General features: G+C 61.4%; 1 protein-coding gene across 5 annotated transcripts in view; it reads right to left on the bottom strand.

Annotated features, from left to right (window-relative positions):
- The window catches only part of ADGRG1 (adhesion G protein-coupled receptor G1), a 39,680-nt gene extending 17,127 nt beyond the window's left edge, over positions 1 to 22,553 (bottom strand). Inside the window, exon 1 of one of the 5 annotated variants that reach the window (XM_084861235.1) lies at positions 22,536 to 22,553. The gene's annotated coding sequence lies outside the window, so the exon portion shown is untranslated. Of the gene's footprint in view, positions 1 to 4,526; positions 4,586 to 5,978; positions 5,997 to 14,668; positions 14,926 to 22,535 lie in introns of those variants that run through there. The other 4 variants (XM_084861234.1, XM_084861232.1, XM_084861236.1 and 1 more) reach the window with 4 other exon arrangements.
- Positions 22,554 to 23,335: the final 782 nt, after the last annotated feature.

Raw genomic sequence — 23,335 nt, 5'->3', positions numbered from 1 at the left:
TCTCTGTGTGTGTATGTGTGTGTGAGTGTGTTTGTCTCTGTGTGTATTTGTGTGTGTGTGTGAGTCTGTGTGTGAGTGTGTGTGTGAGTCTCTGTGTGTCTGTGTGTGTGTGAGTCTCTGTGTGTGTGTGTCTGTGTGTGTGTGAGTCTCTGTGTGTGTGTGTCTGTGTGTGTGTGAGTCTGTGTGTGTGTGTGTGTGAGTGTGTGTGTCTGTGTGTGTGAGTCTCTGTGTGTGTATGTGTGTGTGTGTGTCTGTGTGTGTCTGTGTGTGTGAGTCTCTGTGTGTGTGTGTGTCTGTGTGTGTGTGTGTGTCTGTGTGTGAGTCTGTGTGTGTATGTGTGTGTGAGTGTGCATGTCTGTGTGTGTGTGTGAGTCTGTGTGTGAGTGTGTGTGTCTGTGTGTGTGAGTGTGTGTCTGTGTGTGCAAGTGTGTGTGTGTGTCTGTGTGTGTCTGTGTGTGAGTGTGTGTGAATGTGTGTGTCTGTGTGTGTGAGTCTGTGTGTGTGTGTCTGTGTGTGTGTGTCTGTGTGTGTGAGTGTGTGTGAATGTGTGTGTCTGTATGTGTGAGTCTGTGTGTGAGTGTGTGTCTGTGTGTGTGAGTGTGTGTCTGTGTGTGCGAGTGTGTGTGTGTGTGTGTCTGTGTGTGTGAGTGTGTGTCTGTGTGTGCGAGTGTGTGTGTGTGTGTCTGTGTGTGTGTGTGTCTGTGTGTGTGAGTGTGTGTGAATGTGTGTGTCTGTGTGTGTGAGTGTGTGTGAATGTGTGTGTCTGTATGTGTGAGTCTGTGTGTGAGTGTGTGTGTCTGTGTGTGTGAGTGTGTGTCTGTGTGTGCGAGTGTGTGTGTGTGTGTCTGTGTGTGTGAGTGTGTGTGAATGTGTGTGTCTGTGTGTGTGAGTCTCTGTGTGTGTGTGTCTGTGTGTGTGAGTCTGTGTGTGTATGTGTGCAGGGAGCAGAGGGGAGAACGGGAAAGAACGGGGCGGGCTGGCCCTGAGGAGGCGCGGGAGCTGATCAGACGGCCTCAGTGGGACGGCAGTTAGGTCAGAGCAGGGGGACCCCTTGCAGGTGCTTCCTGGGGGGCCCAGGAGCGGGGCCGAGAGGACCCTCCGCCGCGGTGTACAAACCGCTCGAGTCAGTCTTGCATAGAAGCACCTGAGCCCAGCATTCAGAGGAGGAGCCCTCATCCTGGGACCCAGGGCCTCACCCCACTCCCAGCCTGAACCCCGCCCCGCCCCAGCCCAGGGCTCCCGGGAGCCCAGCTCGCAGACCCAGCCTCTCCCTCCTCCCTGTCCCCGCTCCCAAGTGGGGGGACCGAGGCCCAAGCTGGTGACACATAGGGCCTCCCCCCAGGAAGGCGACCTGGCGTTGCTGGGAACACAGTGGCTCCAGGCCTCAGGAATCTGACTCCAATGAAGGAGGAGAAAAGTTCAGCGAGCAGCCTTCCCCGGAGACAGGCGGAGCCAAAGGCTGGCGCACACTCTGCCCACGGTGAGCCTCACAGGCCTGCCCCCGACCCGCGGAGGGCTGTCCCTGCCCCCAGTCTCCTCCCCACAGCGGCGCCGGCCCAGCGAGTCCCAGGGCCACGGCTCCCTCTGCCAGTGAGGCCCGGCCCAGGGGGAGTGGGGGGGGAGGGGGGCACCTCTGCCAGTGGGAGCCTCTGAGTTCTCCAGGAGCCGGCTAGCGGGAGCCGCCCCCTGCAGCTGCTCTATGGGAACCGCAGCATTTGCTTAAAACCCCAGAGAGGCCAACACAGTCACCCACCCAGAGAGGAGCTGGGCTTGCCGGCTCCCAACTCCGACCTCTGCCCGTCTGTGCAAGTCCCGATGCCCTGAGCCTCCGGCCTCCACATCCCCATCTTGACAGCCTTCGTACTCCAGCCACACGGAGCTGGACAGGACACCGGGTGGTGCCCTGGCCAGCGTGCTCAGTGGTTAGAGCGACAGCCCTCACACCTGAGAGTCGCTCCATTCTAATCCTGGCCCAGGGCACATGCGTGGGTGGCAAGTCTGATCACTGACCCCAGTCGAGGTGCTTGCAGGAGGCACAGCCTTTCGGTGTGTCTTTCTAAAACACATGGAAAACTCAGAGCACTCCCTAAGAAGACTATTCTCAAGTTAGAGAAGGGATGCGGGCCTGCTTGGTCTTGTCTAGCACACGAGAGGTCCTGATACTAGGTGTACCGGTTAGTAATGCGGGTTTTGTAATCAAAGACAGCACGATAATTTCAAGAGAAATATCCAAAGTACTTCATTCAAAGTAATGTCCATCGCTAGCTACACATTTCCCCCATCTTTCAGGGAATTTGCGGGTACCGTCCCAATAGAACTTTCCTTGTTTTGAGACAGACCATTCAGAGACCCAGTTTTCCACTTCTTCGGACGTTTTGAAGTGCTGCTCAGAAAGTGCGTGTGCCATCCATCGGAACACGTGGTCATCTGAAGGAGCAAGGTCTGGTGAATACGGCGGGTGGGTTCATACTTCCCAGGCAAGATCTCTTAACGTGTCTTTAACTGGTTTTGAAGTGTGTGATGGTGCGTCACCATGAAGCAAAATTAATTTGCCGTGTCTTCTGGCCCATTCTGGTGGTTTTATGATGAAGCATGGCTCAAATTGGTTATTTGTTGTCGGTAGTTGTCAGTATTAACGGTTTCACCTGGTTTTAGCTCATAATGCGCCGCACCTTCCTGATCCCACCAAATGCAGAGCATTGTCTTCTTTCCGAAGTGTTTGGCCTTGCAGTCGATGTTGATGCTTGATCTGGATCAACCCATGATGTTGTGCATTTGAGATTCTCAAAATAAATCCACTTTTCATTGCCAGTCACAGTTTGATGCAAAAAAGACTTTCGTGCGGCTGAAGCAACATTTTACTGATGACTTTTCGGTTTTCCATTTGTCTTCCGTTCAGTTGATGTGGCACCAGTTTTCCTTCCTTTAAAAATCCTTCCCATTGCTTGTAAACGATCAGAAATTGTTTGCTGAGCAACGTTTAATATTTCTGCTAGTTGTTTTTTGAGTTTGACACGCATCTTCATCCAATAATGCTTGTCATTGTTGGTCTTCAAACGTTTTCGGTTCACCTGGACTGTCTTTGTCTTTCACATCGAAACCATCACTTTCAAAGCCTCTAAACCAGCGCTCATAGTATCTTGAGAAGGAGCATGTTCACTATAAGTTTCCTGAAGTACACGATACCTTTCCCAGCACTTCAAGTAATCAAGTAATGAATTAGAACTTCCTGCAAATGCCCTTTTTTTTTGGCACAAAATTCGACATTTTTAAGTGTAAAAATATCTATGATGTTAGCACCTTCAGAAAATTTGACATATGGAGTTTTGAAGCGTGTTGTCAATACAACAAAATGGCATACATATCAAACTGCATGTATATCAACATATGTATAACCCCATCTATTGAAAAAAAAATCCGCATTATTAACCGGTACACCTAGTAAGTCCTGCAGGAAGGACATCCACCGAGCTAGATGGGCCTTAGTTTCCCAGCTCAACGTGGTAGTGCATCCTTTCATTTTATTTTATTCTATTTTGTTTATTTTATTTTATTTTATTTTATTCTTTTGCATGGATAACCATTATCAACATGAAAATAAGCTCTCAGAAATCTTGCCACCACACAGATAGGAAGCCTGCACACACACACACACACACACACACACACACACACACACACCTTCTCTCCCCCCAATCCCAGCCTCCAGGCCCCGCTCCCCTCTGAGCTGTCCCCAAGGCCATTAGCAGCACAAGATGGACTGCAGGAGCCCTTTAGGCCGTGATGGTCCCCAGGCCACTCATCATTATCCTCGACACTTCCAGGCAAGAGGTCCCCGGAGAGCGAGCCCGGGGTGCACTCGGCCTCATCCCGCCTCCCTCCGGCCAGCGCCGCCCGCTCGTGGACAAAGGGCACTGCCAGCTTGTCCCCAGGTTGGCGCTTCCATTAAAGTCAACCGCAGACAGCTGGGCCCTCGCCGTGCCTCAAGCAGCTGAGACACTTAGAATGTTGGAATGGGGAAGGAGGGAGGGAGGGAGGGAAGGAGAAAAAGAGAGAGAACATGAGGATGCAAGAACTTCGGGGAGGGAGAATCAAAGCCTCCGAGAACTTTGTAGTGGATTAAGGAGACCTAGACCCTAAGGGAGGAGGAGGAACAAGGAGGGTCCCCTATCCGGCAGAACCTGGTGTGGGGTGAGGACCAGATTCCTTCCTGAGCAGTGCAGGGTCAGCTCCATGCTCCAGGCTAGCCTCAGTCCACGGCCAAGTCCCCGAGGAGCCGCTGCGGCCGGACTCCAAAACCTCAGCCACACACCCGCCAGCACCCGCCAGCACCCGCCAGCACCTGCCCAGGAATGCCCCTCCCTGGCAGGGTGGCAAGCGGGAGCCACACGAGGTCCAGAACCAGCCCTGCGGCTCCCTGTCCCTGGACCTTCGGGCCGTCAGTCCCTGCCGGGGCCTCCTGTCCTCCTCTGAGTGAGTAGGTGTGGTCCCCAGCCCTCTCCACGGCCAGGGCCTCTGCAGCTTACCTCCAGCTGGCAGCCAGGGATTCGGAGCTGGGCGGCCTCCTCCTCCCTCCTGGCCAGTCTCCTCTGGGGAACCACAGTCGGACCTCAGCTGTCTGGCTCAAGTTCCCCTTCCCCATCTGTGTTCCCACCGCACCCAAGGCCAGTGACGCCCCCCCTCCGCCTTACCCCCCCCCACACACACACACACACTTCCTGGAGGCTGCCGCTCAGTGGCCCTGGCCCCACAGGGCACCTGTCCTTGAAGCGCAGGACGCTGGGCATTCCCAAGGTCACTGCCAGCCCTCCCTTTCTCTCTTCCTCCCCCAGGTCCCTGCCCCGGGCTCAGGGGCAGACAGCACACCCAGCCAGATGTCCCCCCCACGAGGCCTTGGGGGGCCTGGGCCAGGCTCGGGGCTCAAGTCCCAAGTCCTGGACACTGTGCCCGGATTCCCCCCCCCGCCAGGGAAGGGCAGACCGAGACCCCCTCTGGCTCACTGAGGACACCACACGGCCTCCCCAGGTCCATGTTGCTTACATACCCCCCTGGACAGGGTGCTCACCACCTCCAGGAACACAGCTAACGTTCATCCAGCTCTTTGAAAACCCAGGACTCGATTCTAAGCTCGCCCCAAGCCTTGTGAGCCAAGTACCATTATACCCATTTAACAGATAAGGAGACTGAGGCCGCAGCTGCAGAGCACACAGCTGGCAAGAGGCGGAGCTGAGGCTCGACCTCCGGGCCTGCTCCCCACGCAGGACTCCTGCTCTTGACTTTGCTGCTGCCCGTCTCCCCTTGATCTTACCTGGCTGTAAAAAGCTTGTCTTTAAAATTCACAATAGAAGGCACCGTGGATTTCGCAGTAAAAAATGGCAAGATATGTGTTTCGTCGGGGTTAGTTTAGTAACTCCCAGGGCCCTGCTGCTGGGGCGGTCCCAGCTCTGTCCCTCTGCTCTGTCCCCTGCAGGCCCCGACCCTCTGAGGCTTGGCTTTGACCCTGGGCTGCGGCCCAGGCGTGGAAAATAATTTCAGCTGGAAGGTGGCTGAGGGGAGGGGTGCGGTGGTGAAGATCTCACCCCAAACCACTTCCTCGCTGTTCTGGGGGCGTGTTTCATACCCCGAGTCCCCTTACAGTGACTTCTAAGAATCCCCCAGGGTCCTCAGGCCAGCCCAGCCCCACCCCCACCCCACCCACCAGCTACACTCTCAGTGTTGGGGAGAAGAGGGAGGAGGGAAGGGGGAGTGGAGGGAAAAAGAGAAAGAGGGGGAGAGGGGAAGGGGAGGGGGAAGGAAGGGGAATGGAGGGGTGTAGGGAAGAGAAAGGGAGAAGAGGAAGATAGAAGGGAGGGGAGGGGTGAAGAAGGGAAAGGAAAGAGGGGGTGGGAAGTGGGTTGGGGAGGAGAGGGGAGCAGGACCAGAGTGAGAGGGAGGAGGGAGAGGGGAGGGGAGGGAGAAGGTTGCAGGAAGAATCGTACCTGGACTCCTCCTGGGAGTCAAGTGGACTGTAAATACGGAAAGAGCTCGGAGTGAGCTGAGGGCTCACCTTGTTTGCAGGCTCAGCTGCCGGGGTGCCGGTCAGCTTCTCCGTCCAAGAGGCGCGGGGAGGACCCCAGCCCTCAGCCCCTCAGCCTCAGCCTCACGGAGCCTCAAACAAAGGGGGTAGCAGGGAAGCCGGGCTGCAAGCCACCAGCCCGCCAGCGCCAGCGCGGGAGAAGGGGCGCAGGTGACAGCAGCCCCTGGCAACCGTTCCCTGGCAACCGTTGGCAGCTTCAGCAGCGACGTCACTGCAGCTCAGGCGCAGGCCCCCTAACTTGTCTCCTACCCGAGTCCCCAACTCACGCAGACGCTGGCCGGGCCGGCTGGGAGCCGCGGGAGAAAGGGCGGGCTTGAGAAAGCAGGTGGCGGAGAACACTTGCCTCTACGTTTGTCAACATTCACTCTCCAAACCCAAGTCTTTTCAGAACCCGGTGGGGGGCCTAACTCTGGGACCAAAAAATGCCTATTGCCGGCTGCGTTTGGCTCTGGAAGCTCCGGTCTGTGGCCTTGACCTCAACCCAGGCTGGACACGTCTCTGAACCTCTCACCCTTGGCTGCCACGAGTGTGGAATGTGCACCATCCTTTTCCGGGAGCAGCTCTCCGGGGCCACTTCCTCCAGGAAGACTTCCCGGATTGCCACAGCCCAGCAGGGAACTTCCTCCTGAGTGAGCTCTGGGGCTGGGGGTTCTCCTTGCTTTCCCCCTCACCCCCCCTCCCAGCTCCCTGGGAGCCAAGAGGGGAGGGGTGTCAGACCCTCCTCTCTGTGTCCCAGAGTAAGCACCAGTCCTCCTGGGAGGGAGGAGAACCGGCTTCTGAAACTCCATCTGTGTGCCGGGCACTACCCTGAGCAGGTTGGAGGTCCGTTTCCCACCGCTCGGCAAACGTTAGCCCCGTTGAGCCCATCTCACAGATGGAAAAACAGAGGCTCAGGGAGGTGCTGCGACTGGCTCACGGCCACCTCGCCCGTAAGAGAGAGGGGCATGGACTTCAAGCCCACATCTCCCCGGAGACACGGAGACAGGAGGACACGATGTCCATCGGGGGCTTGACTGACCCTGGCCCCCATCCAGGGACGTCCGAGCTTTCTTGGATCCCCTTTGTGACGGGGAGCTCACTTCCTCCCCCGAGGGCACGGCCCTCTGACCTCCAGAAAGCCCCACTGAGTCAAAAGGAAGAGAAAATCAGAGCCGTGGGGCGGCCCGCGGGTGTCAGACGGCACAGAGGAGGACAAGGGGCGTCTCCGCCCAGGCCTCGGGCGCCGGACACAGCCGGCTCCGGAGACAGACAGGGAGCCAGGCACCTCCAAGCACCCTCCCAGCACCAGCGGGCGGGAAACCCCGAGGCCACCTCGCTCCAAGGGAAATGGGGGGATGTGGGGTGCTCTCTGGCAGGGGTCATGGGAAAGACAGCAGGGGCTTGGGGCCCTGCGGGGTGGCCACGCACCCCCCTCCCCTGCACCTCGCCCCCCCCAACGCCCCCACCCGTGGCCGGGAGCCAGGAGGCCTGCCTGGGTCAGGAGGCAGCTATTGTCTTGCTGCTGGCCCAGAGCTGGGTCCCATTCAGGCACTATTTTTGGCCCCCGGAGGAAGCGGAAGAGAAAGCAAAGAAAGGAGCTGCTGTTCTCGGTAGAACCTTGTCCTGGAAAGGATTCCAGGGCCTGCTGGGCCCAGAGGCAGGGGCTGTGGGCGCCAGAGCCCCGGGGCAGTGGCTGCGGCTCCGGGGAGCCAGAGAGGGCACACACAGGGCACCCCTGGCCTTGTACACACTCTTCTGCTCACCAACTGCAGCAACACCCGGAGAAACCGAGGCACAGCCCCGAGGTCCCACCCCCAGTCACAACAGCCTGGCCGGTGTGGCTCAGTGGTTGAGCGTCAACCTATGAACCACGAAGTCACGGTTCCATTCTGGGTCAGGGCACATGCCTGGGGTGAAGGCTGGATCCCCAGGGTGGGGTGTGCAGGAGGCAGCCGATCCATGATTCTCTCATCACTGATGTTTCTCTCTCTCTCCCTTCCTCTCTCTGAAATAAATTTTAAAAAAATGTTTGTTTGGTTTTTTATATATATATTTTATTGATTTTTTACAGAGAGGAAGGGAGAGAGATGGAGAGCTAGAAACATCGATGAGAGAGAGACATCAACCAGCTGCCTCTTGCACACCTCCTACCGGGGATGTGCCCGCAACCAAGGTACATGCCTTTGCCCGGAATCGAACCTGGGACCTTTCAGTCTGCAGACCGACGCTCTACCACTGAGCCAAACCGGCTTCAGCAAAAATTGTTTTCAATAATAAAAAATAAAAACACTTAGAATAGCTTCTAGCTCCTTGTTGCCCGAGTCTCCACCGAAGAGATGAACGATCCTCACTTTACAACCTCAGCATGGCCGCCCAAGTAACAAGCTACAGACCCACCCTCCTCCCTCCCCCACGTGCCACCCACCCTTCGGGCATTCACCAACGCCAGCATGGCACCCTCTCTATCCTTGGGGAGGCCCACGGATAGGGGCCAGTCCCCCGCCCCCCCATGGTCCCGCCTGGACAGCAGTTCCTGCCGCTGCCCATCTGGTCCCCCAAACAGATTGGGGAGCAGAGGCGGGGTGGCACTGCAGCAGGGTCTCCGGAGGGAGCGGTGCTCCCCCCTGCCCCTGGTCCTGGCAAGGGGGTGGGGGGACTGCGCCTGTGCCCAGCTCCCCCTCCCCCGTCCAGGCACCGGGACCTGGCACACTGACTCCCAGCCAGGAGCCGAGAGCAGACACTGCCCGTCTGGTTTGGGATGTGCTCGCCGGTGGCAGAGCCCGGGAGGGTCCGGCCGGCGCGGTCCCGGACAGAGGGTGAGCGCAGCTTTGAGAAAAACCTCGAGGATTCCTTGCCACTGCTCTCCGAGGCAAAGTCAGGTGCAGGTGGACGGAGGGGGGTGTACCTCGAGGTCAGGGATGCCCCTGCCCAGGGGCAGGCCCCTTGGATAGGCTTCCCGATAATTTAGGAAGTGGGCGGCCCCCCTTCCCCACGCCTCCCTTACCCCCTCAGCCTCACTCCGGTCCATGTCCCTGATGCCCGGCTCCCTCTGTAAAGTGAGGATCGTTCATCTCTTTGGTGGAGACTCAGGCAACAAGGAGCTAGAAGCTATTCTAAGTGTTTTTATTTTTTATTATTCCCACCCAGCTCTCCTCGCAATTAGCAGGCTCGTAGGAGCCCCTGGAGAGGCAGCTGGGGGCGCTCATGGTGACAGGAAGGCCACGGAGGGTTCCACAAACAGTGGCTGATGCTGCTAGAATGGCCGGGGCCCTGTCAGGGGCGTAATCCCCGGGTAGAATGTGGGGGTGGGTGCCTCCTCTGGGGCCAGAGAAGTTCGGGGCTGGAGGGGCCATGAGGAACCCCACATGTACCCACGTTCCCTCACCCACTTCCCTGCCACACGTAACACCCGCTGAGCACTCCGTCGGCGGTGCCGAGGGGAGAAGGTCCAGGCTGGGAGGCCGGAGACCCGGATTTAGGGACCTCCCACTGGCCTGGGGTCCGGGACCCGCTCCCCCGTCTGTGACGTGAGGGTGAAAATGCAAATCTCTGAGGGCTGCCAGCACCTGGGACTGAATGAGAGTCTTTGTGGGTGAGGAAGGCCGATGCCCCAGGCGGAGGGGGTTTGGCCATGAGTTGCCCCCAGGGTCTGCCACATGCCCCGCTGATGACACAGCCAGAGAAGCCTCGCGGTCAGAGGGCACCGGGCCAGGCGTGACTCACCGCCCCCGCCGGCCCCCGGGGCTCACCCCTCGCATTTGTCACCACCCGGGCAGGTGGGTCTGGGCAGTTGTCCCCTGACGCAGGGTCAGAGACACAAGACGCAGCCACACCCTGAGGGCCAGACGTGGGGTCAGCCGCCCGGCGCAGGCCCTGGGGGCCACGGGAACGCGGCCCAGCAGATGAGTGACCGCAGAGCGCTGCCCCGGGAAACCAGCCCAGCTGCCCTCGCGCATCCCCTGCAGCCAGGACGGAGGCCCCGCCCGGCCAGGCCCTGGGGCTCAGGCAGCAGGAGAGAGTACCGGCCCTGGACAACAGCCTGGAGCCATGAGGCCCCCATCAAGACCTCCCTCCCTGGTGAGAGTGCTGGCTGTGGCCGCAGGTGCCTCTGTAGGGACAGCATGGCAGGACAGTATGGCTGCTGCTCCCGGATGCACTCACCGCGGCTTCTCCCAGAGGCTGGGCTGGCCTCGCTGTGGGCACGAAGCCCTCCCAAGGTGCCCTGACCACCCTCGTTCTAAAGATGAGGGAAATGGCTGACACCGGTGTGGCTGAGTGGATAGAGCATCGGCCTGCAGACTGAAAGGTCCCAGGTTCGATTCCAGTCCAGGGCATGTACAATACCTTGGTTGCGGGCACATCCCCAGTAGGAGGTGTGCAAGGAGGCAGCTGATCCATGTTTCTCTCCCATCTATGTTTCTAACTCTCTATCCCTCTCCCTTCCTCTCTGTAAAAAATCAATAAAAAATATATTTTAAAAAAAAAAAGATGAGGGAAACGGGGCACAGAGAGGCCAGTACACCTGTCCACGTTCACACAGCAGGTGAAGCTGGGACAGAACCACGCCACCCCCAGCTCGCCCCGCCGGGTGCAGCCTCTCCCAGGGAACAGCTGAGCTGGGCGAAGGAGGAGCAGAGGTCTGGGGGAAGGCTCTCCTGCAGCAGGTGGCTGTCACAGCTAATCCTAGGGGAGGCTCAGTCTCCCCACCTCATTTCACCACAGCCTTTAAGGCACTTGCTCAGGGTCACTTTTCATATATATAAATATATATATATATATACATACATATGTATGTATTATTAATTTCAGAGATGAAAGGAGAGGGAGAGAGAGAAACATCCGTGCTGAGAGAGAATCATCGATCAGCTGCCTCCTGCACTCCCCACCCTGGGGATCGAGCCCGCAACCCGGGCCTGCGCCCTGACCAGGAATCAAACCATCGACACTGAGCCATGCCAGCCGGGCTCAAGGTCACTTTTCGAGGGTTTGAACTTCGTTCTCATCCAGCCACCCACAGTTCCCAAGACAAACCCTTCAGCTAAGCAAGTCCGCTCTGTGCCGTGATTTCTTGCCCTAAATCCCAGTAACAGCCCCACCCGGGATGGCACGGGCGCCCTGCGTCCCTGTGTCTGGGTCAGGACAGGGAGGCCCGGAGGCTGGGACCGGGGCGGCAGTCCTGGGCCTAGAGTGATGAGGCCAGCGCTTCCCGGGAGGACAGAGGGGAGGGACTGGGAGAAGGCGAGGCGGCTGGCCTCCCTCTGCCGCTCGATCGGAGCTCGGAGGCCGGCTAAGTGGCCCTGAGCCCGGGGAGCCGCATGGAGCCATTAGCTTTCAGGGACTGGAGCTGGGCTGGCTTCCAGGCAGGGAGGCCCCCACCCCAAGGCCGGCTCCCTCTAATGCAGAGGCCGTCCGCCCGCTCTGCCGGCTCCTCCAGGGCTCGGCTTTGATCTCTGCCTGGCGCTGCCAGGCTCACCACAAACCGCCTGAGCCCTATCAGCCCCAGAGCACGTGCCCACCCACAGGCCTCCCCACCAGCGCACAGGTCAGGCTGGGGGGGGGGGGGGCCCTCCCGGAGCCAGGTGGCCCCCGCTCCCCGAGGTGGAGGTGAGGGAAAGTCCCCTGAGCTATCAGAAAGCACCCGGCCTCCGTGCACCCATCTGCCCCAGGGGGGACACGGGAAGGCCAGCATCGATGCGGCCACAGCCCGTGGTCCTCACAGCGGCTCCAGGCAGGTACGTCCAGGAGAGGAAACGGAGGCAGCACCCGAGTTCATATACCCAAGAGGAGCGAGGCCAGGGCTCCCCCCAGGCGAGCAGCCTTGCTCTCTGGCGGGTCCTAGGGGATGTGGGCAGCAGCAGGGGTTCGAGACAAGGGCACCCAGCACAGAAGCTCAGACCTGGCCTGGCCCAGGAACCCCTCCCCCTTCCCCTTGCCCCTGCACCGAGGGGCCAGGAGAGCTCAGTGGACAAGAGCGCAGACTCTAGAGCCGCCCACACGAGAGGTCACCCACACAAGAGGTCACCCTCAGGTGAGCCTCCTGCGCCCAGTGCCCTCGGCTCAGGTGGCTCAGCACCAGCACCTGCTTCGTGGGAAGAAAGGTGCATGGGGAGCACTGAGCCCTGGCGGGTGGCCAGGCTCGGAGGGCAGGAGGGAGGCCAGGGCAGGCTGGGGCGAGCAGGGGGCAGAGACTGTGTCCCCCGCTCCTCCCCGACCCGGGGTCCCTCTGCCCAGCCCCCCAGGCCTGACCCCAGGATCCAGAGGGCTCCCCAGAACCTCAGGAGCTCCCGATGGGGCAGGAGGCAGACGGGGGAGGGCAGCACTGGAGAGGCAGAGCCAGCCAGGGCCCACCCCACCCACCCCACCCACCCTGTGTGAGAGGCCCCTTTGTGCCAACCCCGCTCCCCTCCCCGCCGCCCCTGCCATCTGCCTGTCCCCCGGGGTCCCGGTCCCCCAGCTGCCAGGTTTGCTCACGTGATGCCCCCATCTGCTGTGAGTCAGAAGGAGGGGTCCACAGGGCCCCTGGTTGGCATGGGGGGTGCAGAGCCCGCTTCACTCTGGGGGGTGGGGGGGTGCTGGATTTGGGACTATGCCGTCACCTTCCCCTCACGCCGACACCAGCTCTGCCCCTGACTCCTCTCCCTTGCCAGGGGGAGCCCACCCACACCCCTGGCATGGGCACGGCTCCCACCACCCACACACTGTCCCCCAAGCTCGCACCCTGAGCCCCACGCCACACACCCTGCCCTTCCCGTCCTGGACTGCTGCGCCGCAGCAGCCGGCCCGGGGTGCAGAGCTCCCCAAGTCCCCGCACCAGCCCCTCCCCCGCAGGGCAGAGCAGCGCTGCCCACCTGGCGCTCAGCCACCAGGACATGCCCCGTGCCAGGCCTCCAGCGCCATCGCCTGCCCCATTCCCCCAGGCCCTCGCTATTTCCACACCTTTCCCCACGCAGGCTCCTCTGCCAGGAATCCGCCCCCGCCTCCCTCTCTCTCTCTCTCTCTCTCTCTCTCTCTCTCTCTCTCTCTCACACACACACACACACACACACACACACACACACCGCACACTTAAATTCTTCCTTCTCTCCCTCCTGTCCAGCCCCCAAGCCCAGCCCAGCGTCCTCAGCTGAGCCCCCAGGCTCCGAGGCGAAAGCTCCCTGCCTCCCTCAGCCTCCTCCCGCAGAAAGCTTATCTCACTCCTCAGCCTCAGAGCCTAACTGTCCCGTTTGTTTGTGTCCCTGACAAGCTTTGGGTGACCCAGCCAGGCGACTGGCCCCTGCCCCGTGGCCCAGGGCAGCATCCGTGCAGGCTGCCTGGCCAGGCCTCTCCCCCACAGACCCTGCGGGGAGTTGGGGGCGGGGGTCCCCGCGTGACCTGACACCTCGGAGCCACACGGGTGCAGGGCAGCTATTCTCACCTCACACGCCCACTTAGCAGCTGCAGCAGCTGAGGCCCAGAGAGAGGGGCGAGGTGAGGAGGTGTGTGCTGTTTGACCACAGTGGGTCTGCGTCTCAGAGTCCCTGCAGCTCACACGGTCAGGCCTGGCCCAGGAGCCAGGCCCTCCTCTGCCGGCCTCCGTGCTGCGACCCAGCTCAGCAGCCAGTGGCTCTCCCAGATGCTTCCTACTCGGTCTCCACCTCAAGGAACCAACCCGCTGCCCTCAGGGTCCCCACAGGGCCCGGTGCTGGCCCACGGCTTGTAAGGCACCTGTTTGTCCCATTCCCTGCAGAGTACGTGGCACACAGTAGGTGCTCAATTAAATGTTTGTATGTGTCACTCCCAGAGACGATTGCTCCCCACCGGGCCTCCCCAGGCCTGGGCCGCTCTGGGTGGGAGCAGGGGGGAGGGGTTGGGGAAGAGGGGGGAGGGAGGGGAGGGGCCCTGCCTAGGCTCATGGCCCCCGAACCCCCTCCTGTGGGGCCCTGGGAGACCCCAGCTCAGCACCACAGGAAGGAGGCCGGTGGGAGGCGGGAGGACAGGAACCGGTGGTTCCCCAGAGGGAAGGGGGTCGAGGGGGCGGGGGAGGCCCTATCTGTGCCCCGCAGGCAGACGGGAGCCGGGGGTCTGGTGGTTTAACTGGCAGCCCAGCCCTCCGCCTCTGCTTCCTCATCTGCCTGCCCGTTCCCACGCCAAGACCCCCTCCTCCCTGCCAAGGATGCCCAGGCGAGGACCAGCTCACGGGGCGGACCAGCCCAGGCAGCTGCAGGTGAGACCGCCCTCAGGGCCGTGCCCAGCCCCCTGCGGCCGCTCCAGAGCCGGGACCGGACCAGGCTCTAGCGTTAGGGGACCCAGATAAGCCACCAGCCCCCTCAGAGCCTGGCTCCCCCCCCCCCCCGAGCCATAGGGAGCAGGAGTAACTCCTCTCACCGCCCAGCGAGCAGACCCAGCCTCCGTGCCCAGTGAACGCCGCTCTGAGCCTCAGTTTCCCCAGCTGGCACAGGACTAGGGGTTCCGAGCGGTTTCCTCCCCTCAGGCCCCGTCCCCTTCCAGGGCATCTCCCGGTCCATCTACCCCCAGTTCCAGAGGCCCCCCTACAGCAATGCTCCTCCAGGCTCCCACCCAGACACCAAGGCTCCCGAGTCCCTGTCCCACCCCCACCCCTCATCCCTCCTTGACCTGGTACCTGGCGCCCGGTGGGGGGTCCGGGTGGGGTCAGGCAGCTGACGGGCCTTTCGGGATTCACCTCCAGAGGCTGAACCTGCCCTAGTCCTCCCGGTGCAGAGGGAGCTGCTGCTCGTGTGGTGGCTCCGGCCCCTCCTCGCAGGGCAGGGCGGGCAGGCTGCCAGGGTGGAGGGGGAGGAGCCCAGGGAAGTGCTGGGTGTTTGGTGGGGGGAGCCCCCTCCAGACGACTCCTCCCTCCTCCCTCCACCCCTCCCTGCTCCCTCCTCCCTCCTCTTCAGCTCAGCAGGGATGACGGACCATTAGTGAGTCATGGATTTCTCAGAGGGAGGCTGAGAAGGGGGCAGGGCCGGGAGCTGAGGCAGGGACCCCGTGACTCAGCACTGGGCCAGGGGGCACCCCAGCCTCACCCCGCATTGCATTCGGGCAGAGAGGTGCCCCGTTTCTGGGACAGACACCAGCCAGGGAGAGTGCCACTGCCTCCTCACCCTCCATCTGCCGCCTCCCAGGGCCGGGCTCCCCAAAGTGCCCGGAGGCCAGCGTTGCTAGGGAAACGGGCGCTTTGATGCTGCCCCCCACCGCCGGGCCCAGGCGACAACTGCCCCTTCCTGGAGGAGCGTCCAGCCTCCTTGGCAGCCGGCAGGAGCCGGAATGACCAATGACCGGCGGAGCGGAAGGCACGGGGTTGGGGAGTTGGGGGGTTGGGGGGGGTTGGGGGTGATCCAGCGCCTGGCATGCAGCCAGCCAGTCCACGCACGACTGGCCACCTGACCTTGAGTCTCCCTGAGCCTCGGTCCTCCCAGCACAGGGACCCACGGCAGAGCTCGCCGGGCACACAGAGTGCCAGCACCCCGGACTCAGGCTCCGGGCACTGAGACGCCAGGGGCTCCTGGAAACAGGGGGGAAGCTGAGGCCGAGTGAAACGCCACTCATTCCTGGTGGCTCCTGGGGGTGGGCCGGGGCCCCGCCCCTTCCCGGTCACTGTCCGCAGCTCGCTGGCTGCTGAGGTCCCAGGAGCGGGGCTCCTGCCACAGCAGCGATAATGAGGATGCTGATTCCACTCACTGACCATTTATCACCTTCCCGGCTTTCCCTCGCGCACCGCCATCTGAGCACAGCGGCGAGGGCAGTGTGGCTCAGACCAGCTCAGCTCAGACCAGCGGGAAGAGCTGCTGGGATGTGGTGATGAGGCAGGGAGAGCGGGACAGGGATGTGAGCTCAGAGAGGGGAGGGAGGTGCCTGAGGCCACCCAGCTGGAGGTGCTGAGGTCAGGGCCGCCCAGCAGCCTGGCTGGCTCCAGTCACTCAAGTGCGGCCGCCCCAGACCTGGGCCCATGGGGTGCTCAGGGCTGCAGGTCCCTGCTCTGAAGGGGGGGCGGTAGGGAGGGCCGGGAAACAGAGAGAAAGGCAGGTTATCCAGGGAGGGATGGGGAGTCCCTGACAGGCCGTGTCCCCACGCAAGTCACCCCTCGACACCTCCGTTTCCCCAAGGTCCGTCCTTCAGGGTGGAGCCGCGGGAAGGCGGGGCAGCAGCAGCTGTTCCCTGCGATTCGGGCCAGCAGGGCAGCGGCGGCCCCACCACACCCCCCAGAGGGTGCTGGCCAGCTGGGCACCGGTGGGGAGTTGGACGGGCCACTCTCTGGGTGCCCACGCTCTCCAGGGCCACAGAGACCTGGAGCACTGCCACATGGGAAAGGCAGCCTGGCCAGGGCAGGACTCGGCTTGCCACGCTCTGGCTGCCCTTTCACCATCGGGCTTCTCAGAGACCTACTATGTGCAGGGAGAGACCTACTATGTGCAGGCCCCAGCTCTGAGGATGACTCACATCGTGGTGAGGCCAGAGAGTTATTGGCACCGTGGAGCTCCCAGAAGGCTCTGGGAGTCAAAGGACAGAATCCACATAAATGGCCATGAATCACTACCCTGCCCACCACTAGTCCTACTCAGCGGTTCACTGGGTAGGGTACCAGGTAGGGTTCACTGGGCAAGGCACTGCTTGACGTGGGTCATTCTCATTTCACCCTCCCAGCTCTGTGGCTGGGCTCCCACTGGTCTGTTAGAAACCAGGTGACGCAGCCCAGGCCGCACAGCTGGCGTGTGGCTGGGAGCTCCTACTATGTGCCGGGTCCTTCGAGGTTCTTCATATGTAACCCATCAGTCACTGCCCCCCACCCCTTCACAGAAGAGAGACAGGCAGACAGACGGATGGAGCCAGGGTTTGAACCAAGCTGGTTGGCCCCTGAGGCCCAGCTGGGTCTTGAAGGAAGGGTTGTTTTTTTGTTTTGTTTTTTGTTTGTTTGTTTATTTGTTTGTTTTTGTGTGTGTGTGTGTGTGTGTTCATATATTTTATTAATTTTTTTACAGAGAGGAAGAGAGAGGGATAGAGAGCTAGAAACATAGATGAGAGAGAAACATTGATCAGCTGCCTCCTGCACACCCCCCACTGGGGATGTGCCCGCAACCAAGGTACATGCCCTTGACCAGAATCAGAATCTAACATGGGACCCTTCAGACTGCAGGCCAACGCTCCATCCACTGAGCCAAACCGGTTAGGGCCATATATAATATATATATATATATATATATATATATATATATATATATATATATATATATATATGTGTGTGTGTGTGTGTGTGTGTGTGTGTGTGTCCCACCTTTCAGGGAGAAAGGTGTGGGTGGGGGGGACACAATGATGTGAGAGCTGCCTCCTGTACACCCCACACTGGGATCGAGCCTGAAACCCGGGCATGTGCCCTGACGTGGACTCAAACTGCCCCCTCCTGGTTCTTAGGTCAGCACTGAGCCGCGCCGGCCGGCAGAACGGCCTTGGTTTGAAAGGACGGAGAAGCGGGGGCCGAGCTGCCCGCTGCTGAGAGGTTGGGAGCCCAAACTCTGGACACAGGCCCAGCGGCTTCCCCTCCCAGCTCTGCCAGCGGGTGACTCAACGGCGGGCGGCAGCAGGGCCACCAGGAATGGTAAACAAGGCCGCGTCCGTCTGTAAACTCCGAGGCCCAGCACAGCGAGCACCTGAGGTGTCTGCGAGGGTTTCGCTGTCCAGAGCCTGTGTGGGCCCCGGGCCAGGGTGAGCAGACAGACCCACAGTGCCCGCTGGGCCCCAGGCCTGGGCAAGGGCAGAACTCCGCTCTGTTCCTGGAGGCCCCCCCCGCCTCCTCTGTCTCTGAGTCTCCCTCCATGCAGGGCGGTGTGAGCAGCCTGGCACACGCTGCAGAGCTGTGCCCGCTGTGAGAGGGTCCCCGGCCACCACTGCCTGCTGGGGGGTGAGCTTTTACTGGACAAGAGCAGCTCAAGTCCAAGTTCTCTCCCTGCGAGCAGAGTGGCCTTGTAAATAAATCCTGGGACGCCACGCCCGGCCCCTATAGATGCTCAACAAATACCGAGCCAATGGCAAGATGATTGCCGTCAAGTCAACGCAAACGCTTACAAAGCCCTTCCACGGAGCCCAGTGCCTCTTCTACCAAACGGCCACGATCGGTCCCATTTCACAGAGCGGGAAACTGAGGCTCAGAGCGAGAACCTTCCCAGGGCCTCCCAGCAGGCCATCCGCAGCGTCGGCGTCGGAACCCGGGGGCGGGGGCCTGGGACCCAGACCACTTGCTTTCCAAGACCGGTGCTCCCAGCCACCTTCCTGTGGGTTCGTTCCCGTGGGAAAGAGTCCTGGCCACAGGCGTGGGGGCAGCCACAGCCCCACAATAACGCCATCGCCCGTCACGCCCGCCCCAGGGCCCAGGGGGCTGGCAGTGCCCATGTGACTCAGCCGCAGTCACAAAGGGAGCTGTGTGCCCTGGGCCCCGGGCCTGCCTCCCCCACCCTCCGCTCATGCCCCCGCTGGAGGAGAAGCAGAGAGCCTGACGAATCCAAGACGTGGAGGAGGGGGAGAGGAACTGTTGGCCATTAACATGGGGCACGGCTCCCAGGGAGTCAAGCCTGGGCTTGGGCTTGGGGTGCACGAAGTTCGTGCAGCTCCAGCGATGGAACGATGGAACGCGAGGCCCAGGTCCAAGCCTGTGCGCTGAGTCCTTATTTGGAGCTCCAAGGGCAGCCTCACCCTCATTGGCTCCCGCTGGGGTGGGGCCCAGGCAGGGGCGGAGCCCAGGCAGGGCCCCGCCCACATCACCTGGCTCAGGTTTCAGAACCCTGGGGCTTAGGAGAGAAAGTCACCCCCCAGCCGCAGGGCGCCTGTGTCCACACCTGTGTCCGGCCCTGACCGCTCTCCACCCGCTCCCTGCAGGCTCAGACCCAGTGCCCTTGTGTCCCTACGGAGCACGGACTGTATGGAAGGCAAACGGCTTGGTATTTCACACACACACACACACACACACACACACACACCTTGTCATGGAAGCCTCACTTCATCTGCTAAGGCTCAGAGAAGGGGCGGAGGGGGAGGGCAGCCAGTCCCAGGTCACACAGGATTTGAGCCAGGATCTGACTCTAGGTCAGTTCCCTCCCCCTTCCTGGTTACAGTGGCATCTTTTTATTTTATTTATTTTTTAAAATATATTTTATTGATTTTTTATTTTTATTTATTTCTTTATTTATTTTTACAGAGAGAAAGGGCGTTAGAAACATCGATGAGAGAGAAACATCGATCAGCTGCCTCCTGCACACCCCCTACTGCCCACAACCAAGGTACATATGCCCTTGACCGGAATCTAACCTGGGACCCTTGAATCTGCAGGCCGATGCTCTATCCACTGAGCCAAACCGGTTAGGGCTATTTTATTTTGTAACTGATTTTCAGAGAGGAAGAAAGCGGGATAGAAACGTCAATGATGAGAGAGAATCATCGATCCGCTGCCTCCTGCACGCCTCACCCTGGCATGTGCCCTGACCAGGAATCAAACTGTGACCTCCTGGTTCATAGGTCAACACTCGACCCCGGAGCCACAACTGAACCCCTGTAGCTGGGCTCCAATGGCGTCTTGACCACTTGCCAACAAGAAGTGACCTTGAGCCCAGCCCAGACAGCCAGGCAGACAGAACTCCCCCACCACCAACCTCCACCACCCCCCCCCCCCAAACACACACACACACACACACACACAGAGTCACCAGTGCCTGTCCTGCTGGAGGGGGCACCAGGGAACTCCGGTGCTTACAGAGAGCTCAGGCTGGCTGGGCCTCCCAGCACCACCCTGCCGACCTTCCCAGGAGGCGGGCACGCCTGGGTGCCCAGCTGCCCGAGATAGAAGGTAGACAGGGCAGCCGCCCCCTCTTCCTGGGCATGACGGAATGTCTGACCTCAGCCCAGCCCCCACGTGCACTTGGCAGGAGGGCTGGGTCCAGCCAGAACAGGCCTCAAGGTCGCCGTGGCCACGCTCCTGCCTCCCAGCCCTCCGAATTCCCGAGACCAGGGCCAGGTGGACCCGCCAAAGATGGGCCCCGGCCCCCTCCCCGTTCCCGTGCCCGGCAGCTGGGCCGCTCCCGCCGTGGGCACGGGTGCAGGGATGCCCATCCAGAGGCCGGGGCCCCTCAGGTGAGCCCTGGCCTCCTGTAATGTCAGAGACCGGGGCTGAGTGGGACAGGACTGTTTTCCCAAGGGACCCAGGGCACCCTGCTCAGGCCTGTGGGAGACCGGTGACTGGGGGCGGCGGGAGAGACCAATGGCCCCTCGCCCCACCTAGACTCCTCCTGGCATTGCTCCAAAGCCCTTAACGTAGCACAGACGGGGAACAGGCATCAAACCGTCCCGATCTGAACTGTCTGCCTCTGTCCCGAAGGTGTAAGTAGAGACCCAGGCCCTGCCACTACCCGGGGATTTCTTTTCTTTTTTAAAAATATGTTTTTATTGATTTCAGAGAGAAAGGAAAAAGGAAGAAAGAGATAGACACATCCATGATGAGAGAGAATCATGGACCGGCTGCCTCCTGCACGCCCCACACTGGGGACCGAGCCTGCAACCCGGGCCTGTGCCCTCACTGGGGATCGGACAGTGACCTCCTGGTTCATAGGTCGGTGCTCAACCACTGAGCCACACCAGCCGGGCCTGGGGTTTCTTTTACGTGCACATCCCCCAGAGCAAGACGTGGAAGAGGCTCCTCACTCCTCCCCAGAGGCCAGGAGGTCCCAGACGGGCCATGCCGGCCGCTGCCGGTGCCACCACGCTGAGCCCTGCCGGCGGCTCCCGGGGCCCTGGCCTGTGGGGCTTGGGGGGCAGCTGCTCAGATGCCCCGGACTCGGTCCAGGTGCCTTTGGTAGGCAGCAGGGCGGGTTTACCCACTGCCCCGTGTGCAGAGACGGCAGCCTTTGCATCATCTAAGGCAGTGTTTCCAAAACTTCTCTCATGATGAGAATCACCTGGTGGAGTTGTTAAAACACAGATTCCTGAATCCCAACTAAGAAGTGCTAAGCTAGAATTTTGGGGAACATATAGGTGAAATCATATACTTAACCAGTGCTCTAAGCTTAACTAACTAAAATTGTATACTTCACTAGTGCTCAGTGTGCCATCTCACTTGTCTGCTGTGGGGTCAGCAGGACCCAGGATCTTGACTTGGTGTCCCCCCCCCCCTCCTGCCACACACACACCCCGAGGGGTGCCGAGCGAAGCTCGGTGTTAGGTGTGGGCTGCAGGGGACCACGGGGGAGGGTGGGGGTGGGAGGGGCGGAAGGGCGGGTCATAAAGAGGCTGCCTCAGTTTCCTCCATGAAAACCGGGGCTGCCACCTCTCCTTTGCGGGTGAAGGAAGAGTTGGAGTTGGGTGGATTTGGGGAAACCCCCAGGGTGTCCGGCCTTGCCCCGGGAGACACCCCCCCCCCTCCGCAGATGCCACCGGGAGCGCCGCCTCCTGCTGGGTGTGCCTCTGCGTGGGCAGCCCGGCGCCCCGGGGTTCCCCAAGGAGTGCGGGCACAGCTGGCTCCGGAGGAGGCGTAATGGGGAGGGAGGCTGACAGCAGGGCGGCCTCATTAGCAGAAGAACGGGGGGGGGGGGGGTGCATATTGCTGCCCGTGCACCCCGGGGAGCCACACCGCGGGGGCAGAGCGGGGCGGGCGCCAGGGCCGCGGGCTCCAGCACCGCCCTCTGTCTGGCTGCGGTGGGGCCGGGGGGAGAGGGGAGGGCGGAGTAGTGGGGTGGGGTTGCTGGGGCACTGCTCCGTCTCTGAGTTCAGACACTACCTCACGGCAGATGGAGGAAGCCGCCCAGAAAGGCTGGGCCTGGCCCAGGGTCCTGTGGCCCACTCTGCAGGGCAGGCCTTGGCCTCCGGGGGGCGGCTCCCCGTCCCGGTGCGATCTCAGGGGTCTCATTGCAGGGGCCTGGCCCGGGGGGTGAGCGGCCAGTCGGAAAGCAAAGTGCCTTCCACCTCTCACAAGGGCTGTGCTAAGAGGGGACAGGCTGTGGAGGAGCCAGAGGACCCCGGGCTGGCCAGACGGGGAGGGAGGGGGGGCACCCCCCGGGCCTGGCTCCTGCCCCTTCCGCCCAGTTCTGCAGGGCGGGCCGCCTTCCTCCTCCTCCTCCTCGTCACACGTTAAACAACCCCGGCCAACCTGCTCCCAAACCGGTTCACCCTGGGTGCCGGCGGAAGGCAGGCCCCGGGCACCGGGGGCGAGGGCGGGCACGGGCATCCAGGGTCAGGGTGCACGGCTCGCCCCGGCCCTCAACCGCCTGCCATCACTCCCTCCCCCCACCCCGCCTGGGCACAGGCAGTGCCCCCACCCCCTGCCAGCTCCCCCGGGCCAGGAGGACGCCGTGTGAGCACGCCCAGCCCACACTCAGAGGACAGGGGAGCCGGGGCCCCCAGATCAGCCCGGAGCCCTGAGCAGGTTCAGGGCCAGGCCTCTGACGGACCTTCAGGTCACTGGACCCAAGGTCAAGGTTGAAAGGGCCGGCCGGCCGCTTCTTACCTTTGTGTCTGAGCAGAAGCCGCCGCCTCCTCCAGTGTCCAGCTCCTCCCAGGTTCCCTGCTTCCCGGGAGCCTGTCTGGGCAGGTGGCGATCCGAGGCCCCGCCTGTCCACCTTGCACCATTTCCGGCCGCCCCACCACCGCCGTGCCTGCCGCCTCCCGCGCGCACTCCCGGGCCTCCATGCCGGGCTCCCCTGGCCCCTTGGGTGCTGGGCACCCTCCCCCCCATCACCTCAGCCCTCCGTGGGCTTTCTGTGTTCATCTATATGTATTGATTTCAGAGAGGACGGGAGAAGGAGAGAGAGAAACATCCACGATGAGAGAGAATCGTGACCAGCTGCCTCCTGCACGCCCCACACTGGGGATCAGGCCCGAAACCCGGGCATGTGCCCTGACCGGGAATCGAACCGTGACCTCCTGGTTCCTAGGTCGATGCTCAGCCACTGAGCCACGCCGGCTGGACCCTCTACTCAGGGGCACATGGGCTGAGAGCCTGTCATTGGCCCCAGGATGAGCAGCCGGTGGGGAGGTGTCATGGAAGGTTTCTGAGCCTCAGAAGCACCCCCAGGGCAGTGGGGGGGCGTGCCGCTCCCCACATGTGATTACCAGCCCTGCGAGTCCCCTCCTGCCTCCTCCCTGAGCCCCCGCCCCCCTGAGGTCTGGGCCCAGGCTCACCTGCCTGCAATAAAAACAAGGCCGCCGCCCACAGAGGGCCGCAGGCAGGAGGCGCGGGGTTCAGAGGAGTGGGCGTGGGGGTGGGACACAGCGTCTGTGCCCAGAACGTCCCGGTCCTGCAGGGCA

The sequence above is a fragment of the Pipistrellus hanaki genome (genome assembly GCF_964339955.1).
Source record: "Pipistrellus hanaki genome assembly, chromosome: 15".
Classification (NCBI taxonomy): domain Eukaryota; kingdom Metazoa; phylum Chordata; class Mammalia; order Chiroptera; family Vespertilionidae; genus Pipistrellus; species Pipistrellus hanaki.
This window is presented reverse-complemented; position numbering and strand designations above follow the sequence as displayed.